Source organism: Pan troglodytes, chromosome 7 (assembly GCF_028858775.2).
Source record: "Pan troglodytes isolate AG18354 chromosome 7, NHGRI_mPanTro3-v2.0_pri, whole genome shotgun sequence".
Classification (NCBI taxonomy): domain Eukaryota; kingdom Metazoa; phylum Chordata; class Mammalia; order Primates; family Hominidae; genus Pan; species Pan troglodytes.
This window is the reverse complement of record NC_072405.2, coordinates 109,156,450-109,163,712: the sequence shown is the minus strand read 5'-3', so window position 1 is coordinate 109,163,712 and position 7,263 is coordinate 109,156,450. Positions and strand designations below refer to the sequence as shown.

General features: G+C 42.5%; 1 pseudogene; it reads left to right on the top strand.

Moving 5' to 3' along the window:
- The first annotated feature begins 2,153 nt into the window (after positions 1–2,153).
- Positions 2,154–5,260, top strand: LOC104007705 (RNA-binding protein 4B-like; annotated as a pseudogene).
- Positions 5,261–7,263: the final 2,003 nt, after the last annotated feature.

Below are 7,263 nucleotides of genomic sequence, written 5' to 3'. Positions count from 1 at the left end.
ACAAGATGTTGTATATTTATACAGTGGAATATTATTTGGCTGTAGAAAGAAATGAAGTACTGATATACGCTGCAACTTGGATAACCCTTGAACATATCATGCCAAGTGAAAGAAGCCAGTCACAAAGGACCACATAATATATGATTCAATTTGTATGAAAGTCCAGAAGAGGGAACTCTACAGATCAGAAATTAGGTCATAGGTTACTTGGGCCTGGGGGAGGGGATGGGTAGATAAGGAGGTGGTAGTTAAAGATTACGGAGATTTCTTTTTGAAGTGATGAAAATGTTTTAAAGCTGATTGTGGTGATGGTTACATATATCTGTGAATATACTAAAAAACACTGGATTGTACACTTTACGTTTGTGAGTTGCGTGGTATGTGAATTCTATCTCAAAAATTCAACATCTGTCGATAAAATATGATTATCTACTAAAAAAAAGGTCAACTATCCTAATAGTTTATAACTGGTTGGTTGTAGCTTATAATAAAAATTCCACGGCCAGGAGCCTATATAAAATAAAAAGTAGTATATCACAAATAAGATAAAACAAAACTAAGTTTTTGTTTTTGTTTTTGTTTGAGACAGAGTCTCACTCTGTTGCCCAGGCTAGAGTGCAGTGGCGTGATCTCAGCTCACTGCAGCATCCATTTCCTGGGTTCAAGCAATTCTCCTGCCTCAGCCACCTGACCTGAATAGCTGTGATTACAGTCACACACCACCATGCTTGGCTAATTCTTGTATTTTTAGTAGAGACAGGGTTTCACCATGTTGGCCAGGCTGGTCTTGAACTCCTGACCTCAAGTGATCTGCCCACTTCGGCCTCCCAAAGTGCTGGGATTACAGACATGAGCCACCTCTCCCAGCCTTGTTTTTCTTTCTTTTTTTTTTTTTTTTGAGACGAAGTCTCTCTCTTGTTCCCCAGGCTGGAATGCAATGATGTTATCTCGGCTCACTGCAACCTCCGCCTCCCGGGTTCAAGGGGTTCTCCTGCCTCAACCTCCTGAGTAGCTGGGATTACAGGTGCCTGCCACCACGCCTGGCTAATTTTTGTGTTTTTAGTAGAGACAGGGTTTCACCATGTTGGCCAGTCTGGTCTTGAACTGACCTCAGGTGATCCGCCCGCCTCGGCCTCCCAAAGTGCTGGGACTACAGGCGTGAACCACCGCGCCCAGCCATTTTTGTTTTGAGACAAGGTCTTGGTCTGTTGCCCAGGATGGAGTGCAATGGTGTAATGATAGCTCACTGGAGCCTCAAACTCCTGAGCTCAAGTGATCCTCCCACTTTGGCCTCCCGAAGTGTTGGGATTACAGGCATGAGCCATCACACCCACCCAAAAAGAAAACTAAGTAATACCTAGACATTAGGTCACTCTTGATGGATGTTAGGAAACCAACCCATTATTCTGAAAACTAATAAAAAGAAGGAATCACACATTTATCTTGCCTTTCCTGAAGACTGCACCTTAGGGTAATCAAAAGTTGATAAGAGAACATTTTTCCTTAGAGAAGTATTCTAGCTAATAAATGAAGAAGAAATGATAGAATCAGAGTATCACCATTTTGCACCCTTTCTGAAATGGTGAATCTAGGTAGTGATGATTAATGGCTATAATAACACAAAAAGAAAAACAGCCAATCAATTAGCCTCTTGATGAAAGTGCTAAGAAATATTCTTGCCAATAAATAGAATGTGAATGTGATAAAGTCTCCAGAGCCACCTACTATTTCCCAGGAGATAAAGGGGAGTAGAGGAACATGATACGAGACACCACAGGAATGCAGTCAGCAAAATTCCAGGTATGGGAAACTCTAAAGGGCGGATCAACAAATGAATTGCATGCAAGGAAAAAAGAGCCAGAGGAAGGAGGACACCCATAGATTAAAAGATAATCAAAAAACATATCAACTAAATGCAAGTTATGGACCTAGTCTGGATCCTAATTTAAACAACTTTATGACACAATTGGGGAAATCTGAACACTTGCTACATGTTTAATGATGTGAAGGCATTATTAATTTTTAGGTACTATAATGCGATTGCAGTTATATTTCTCAAAAAGAGCTTTCTCTTAGGGATACATATTGAAATATTTTTGGGTGAAATGATAAGATATCTGGGATTTGCTTAAAAACAATTCAGGAAGGAGGGCATGGAGGATTATGAACGAAACATTGGCCGTGAGTTGATAGTTGTTGAGGTTATTTTTTTGTTTGTTTGTTTGTTTTGAGATGGAGTCTCTCCCTGTTGCCCAGGCTGGAGTGCAGTGGCGCAATCTTGGCTCACTGTAACTTCTGCCTCCCAGGTTCAAGGGATTCTCCTGCCTCAGCCTCCCGAGTAGCTGGGACTACAGGTGGTGCCACCACGCCTGGCTAATTTTTTTGTATTTTTAGTAAAGACGGGGTTTCACCATGTTAGCTAGGATGGTCTCGATCTCCTGAACTTGTGACCCGCCAGCCTCAGCCTCCCAAAGTGCTGGGATTACAGCCATAAGCCACCGCACCCGACCTTTTTTGAGATTTCTATATACTTCTATTTGTGTTTGAAATTTTCTGTAATAAATTTTGTTTTTTGGTTGCTTTTGAGACAGAATCTTGCTCTGTCGCCCAGGCTGGAGTGCAGTGGCACAATCATGGCTCACTGTAGCCTCCAAATCCTGGGCTCAAGCAATTATCTCACCTCAGCCTCTGGAGTAGCTGGGACTACAGGTGCATACCACCATGCCTGGCTAATTTTTTTTTTTTTTTTTTTGGTAGAGATGGGGTTATCCCTATGTTGCTCAGGCTGGTCTCGAACTCCTGGTCTCAACGGATCCTCCCTCCTTAGTCTCCCAAAATGCTGGGATTACAGGCGTGAGCCACCACACCCAGCCTGTAATAATTTTTTTGTTTTTAAGAAAAAAGCACTATGTGGCAAATAGTTTGGATAGAAGTGAAGATGAGGTGGTCAGGAAAATTGGTAGAGAACATCTCTTTAGAGGTGATGGAAGACACTGACATGAAACATGCCTTTAAAAAGTTTGAATAAAATGTTTTCATGAAATGTGTCAGTGGGAAAAGGCAATTTTTAAAAATAACATTTTTTAATACTTGCAATTTTGTATATGCATTTTAAACTAAATTACCAAGTTAAATATTGTAAGAAGATAGTTAAACATTTCATCTTTGCATCAGTGGCCAAAACGACTTGGCTGTCTGATGAGTGCAGCCCCAGGCTCCAAGTTCCTGACTGCCCTCCTCTGTTGCGGTGGCATTCCTGGAAGGCAGTGGATCTGGAAGCACTGGCGGCCGCGCTGCAGACCATGAGAACTACTACTGAACAAGCGTGTCCTATCTGACCACGGGGCAGGAGCACAACCACGCTGTGGTGCGCAGGGCTGAGGCCTTCCATGCCGTGAAGGCAGTCAACACTTCCAAGTTCTGCCCTCATAGATTTGTTGTAGACCAGCTAAACCATCACAATGTCACCAAGAAATGGCCCTAACTCTGAGCCATAACTCTAGATTTTATAGATCATGGTGCTGCCCTGTTTTTACCTATCCTTGGAACTGAAAAACTGTAGCTTCTATAGAAATGTGAGCCTTTGGACAGGGATCTTATTAAGATTGTTAAATCAAGTTTAGCCTAAAGCTGCCTCCTTACATATTTTAATTTTGGCCTAGGTTTCTCCGTACATAATGAACTATAACAAGTGGAGGTGTAAACAGACCGTAGCCCACACGTGTGCCAATCTCTGAGTTTTGACCAATCACATGTAGCCAACTCTTTGAACCGTGTTCAAATAAGGCAAAAGCTGAGCTGTAACCAATCTGGCTGTTTCTGTACCTCACTTCCGTTTTCTGCACATCACTTTCCTTTTTCTGTCCATAAATCTCCTACCATGTGGCTGCGCTGGATTCTCTGAGCCTACTCTGGCTCCGGATTTGTGAATCGTTCGTTGCTCAATTAAACTCTTTTAAATTTAATTCGGCTCAAGTTTTTCTTTTATCAAGACAAACGATTTTGTAGGGTTCTCTCTGACGCAGGAGCTACCTCCACCGCTGCCACCCAGAGGTGCTTGTCCGGATGATGAAGCTGCATCAGAAACCTGCCCCAGGAGGCCACAGAGCAGGAGATCCACTCTCTTTTCAAGCAATAGGGAAGGTGCTGGAATGTGACATCATTAAGAACTACAGCTTTGTACACATAGAAGACAAGACGGCGGCTGAGGATACCATACACAACTTGCATCATTACAAGCTTCATGGGGTGAACATCAACGTGGAAGCCAGCAAGAATGAGAGCAAAGCATCAACCAAGTTACACGTGGGTAACATCAGTCCCACTTGTACCAACCAAGAGCTTCGAGCCAAGTTTGAGAAGTATGGTCCAGTCATTGAATGTGACATCGTGAAAGATTATGTCCTCATACACTTCATACACATGGAGTGGTCAGAGGACGCAGTGAGACCGTCAGGGGCCTTGACAACACAGAGTTTCAAGGCAAGATAATGCATGTGTAGTTGTCCACAAGCCCGGCTTCGGACTGCCCCTGGAATGGGAGACCAGTGTGGCTGCTATCAGTGTAAGAAAGAAGGTCACTGGTCCAAAGAGTGCCCAGTAGATCGTACGGGTCGTGTGGCAGACTTTACTGAGCAGTGTAATGAACAGTGTGCAGCAGTTCACACGCCTTACACCATGGGCTATGGGGAATCCAGGTATTACAACGATGCATATGCAGCACTCCACTACTATAAGCGATACTGGGTCTGCTCTTACGAGGCAGTAGCAGCAGTGGCAGCAGCTTCTGCATGTAACTAGGCAGAGCAGACCATGTCCCATCTGCCTCAAGTCCAAAGTACAACTGTGACCAGCCACCTCAACTCTACTTCTGCTAATCCCTAAGACAGATACCTATTGCCAAGTTCTTGTGCTGCTGCCACTTCAGCTGCTATGGCTGCTGCTCCGGCCACCACTTCCTCCTATTGTGGAACCGCGTCATGCTGCAGCCATGCTCCCCACAGTTGGAGAGGGCTACGGTTATGGGCCAGAGAGTGAGTTATTTCAGGCTTCAGCAGCTACACGGAATTCTCTACACGACATGGCCCGGTATGAACGGGAGCACTATATGGACCGAGCCTGGTACTCAGCCTTTTAAAAACTGGAGGTAGAATAATTGCTGACTGAACCCTCGGGCTGCGGGTATATATGAGAACTTGCTCCGTGCGGTCCCCTTTGCCAGGATGTTTCCATTGCTTCACGTTTCAGTAAACAAAAGGAGTTTGTGACCAACTATGTTTTCTTTCTTAATTTAATTCTTCTAAGTTGACTTTTCTTTCCTCCTGATACTAGTCTCTGTAGCCTTTTTTACTCTGTTCCTTATATTCTCAGCCTCTGAACAGCCCTAGGTAAGGATTATGCTGGCATCCCCTTTTTCTTGTGCAGTGGAACCCCTCTTATCTTGCTTTCCCTAGGAGTTGAATACTTCTCCCTGCCTACCTGCAGCATCTCCTTTCTCTTTCAAATGACCATGTAGTGGCAAGCAGCCTTTTACTCTTCTCTGTTAGTTCTGGACTCTAACATTGAAGTTAATCTTCTGAAATTGCTAGGACCATTGGGGGTTGTGTTGTTTGTTTTTTTGTATCTGACCTGTGATCGTGGTACAGCATTAGCTGAAATTTAGCCTTGTTTTACTCCACTCCTCCCATTTTAAAATAATTTTTTGACAAATAAACATTTCTAACACTTAAGAAAAAAAAGACATAAACATGAGCATAGTGGTCTGCATATAGAATATCTGGGGCTCTAAACTCCCTAATATTTAAAAGTATAATCACTGTCCTATTGTGTTTCTTATTTCTTTAGGCTGATAGGAAGATATCAGGGTTTTCCTGTGTGACAGATGATAAAAAACATATTTTGAATGAAAGCTGCAGTAAATCTACAAACTATGATTTGGGGTCTTTGCTTAAGTATGAGATATTTGATGAGGACTTTATAATGCAACATTAGTTTCCATACCTTCTGTCAAAAATAATTGCCTAAGGCCAGGCACAGTGGTTCACATCTGTAATGCAGTGTTTGGAAGGCTGAGGCTAGAGGATCACTTGAACCCAGCAGTTGGGCTGCTATTGTGTCACTGCACTCCAGCCTGAGTGACAGAGCAAGGCCCCACTTAAAAAAAAAAAAAAAGAAGAAGAAGAAGAAGAACTTCCTAAATTCAAGTGGAAATATAAGCTTTTTCAGTTAAACATACTAAAAAATAGCATTTTCTTCTGGGATTTGACTACTAAAAAGAGCATTCTCTTCTGGGATTCATTAGAAAAAAAATCATCCCCATTGCTAAAAGTTTATTCAAGTTTTCTATCACCTGCCCATAAAAACTCAATTGTTTTAATATTTTCATCAGGATAACTTGGGACTGTATAATAGTCAAAGTTGCTCATATTCAGGCATATATAATATAAACAATTATGTGTTTTCATTTAGTGCATTCAATGTCATATCCTAGCCATTTCCCTGTGCTATAATGAAATTGTAGTAAACATAATTTTCATGGCCCCTTAGGGTATTAGAGTCACTGAAAGGAGACCCGCATGGCTAGAACACACTGAAAGATGGAGATGCAGAAGGAGATGGTGCTAAAGAGGCGGTAGAAGCCAGAGTCTTTTAGGTTATGTTAGGGAATTTGGGTTTTGTCTTAAGTGAAAGGCAGGATAGTGGTGATTGAGAGGCTTGGGTTTTGGAGTCAGACTGACTGAGTTCAAATCTTAACTCTACACTGTTCTAGTTGTCAGTTTGGGCAAATTAATTTCTCCAGTCCTCAGTTTCCTTATCTGTAAAATAGGATGGTAATCACAGGGTTGTGAAGACTAAGATAATGCACCTGTGTAATGCATGATAATCTCTGCAAAGTGCCTGACACATTGGCTATTATTAAGTGCAATGGGAAGCCATTGAAGTATTTTTGTGTAGGTTAGTGACATGACCCCATTTACTATGTTTTTAAATGATCCCTGGTTTCCATATGGAGGGCTCAGGGTGATTAGCTAGCTGGCTATCAGAAGAGAAGGCTTGGGCCAGGACGGTGACAGTGGGAAGACGCAAGAAATATTGTAGAGGAGGAATTGAGAGAGATTTGTGATCAACTGGATGGGCGTGGTGAGGGAAGAGGATGAATCAAAGATGACTTCTAGGTCTCAGGTATGCTTGAACTACTGAGCAGATAGGAATCGCTGAGATTTACTAGGAGAGTAGCACTGAATGAAGGGACAATTTGGGGGA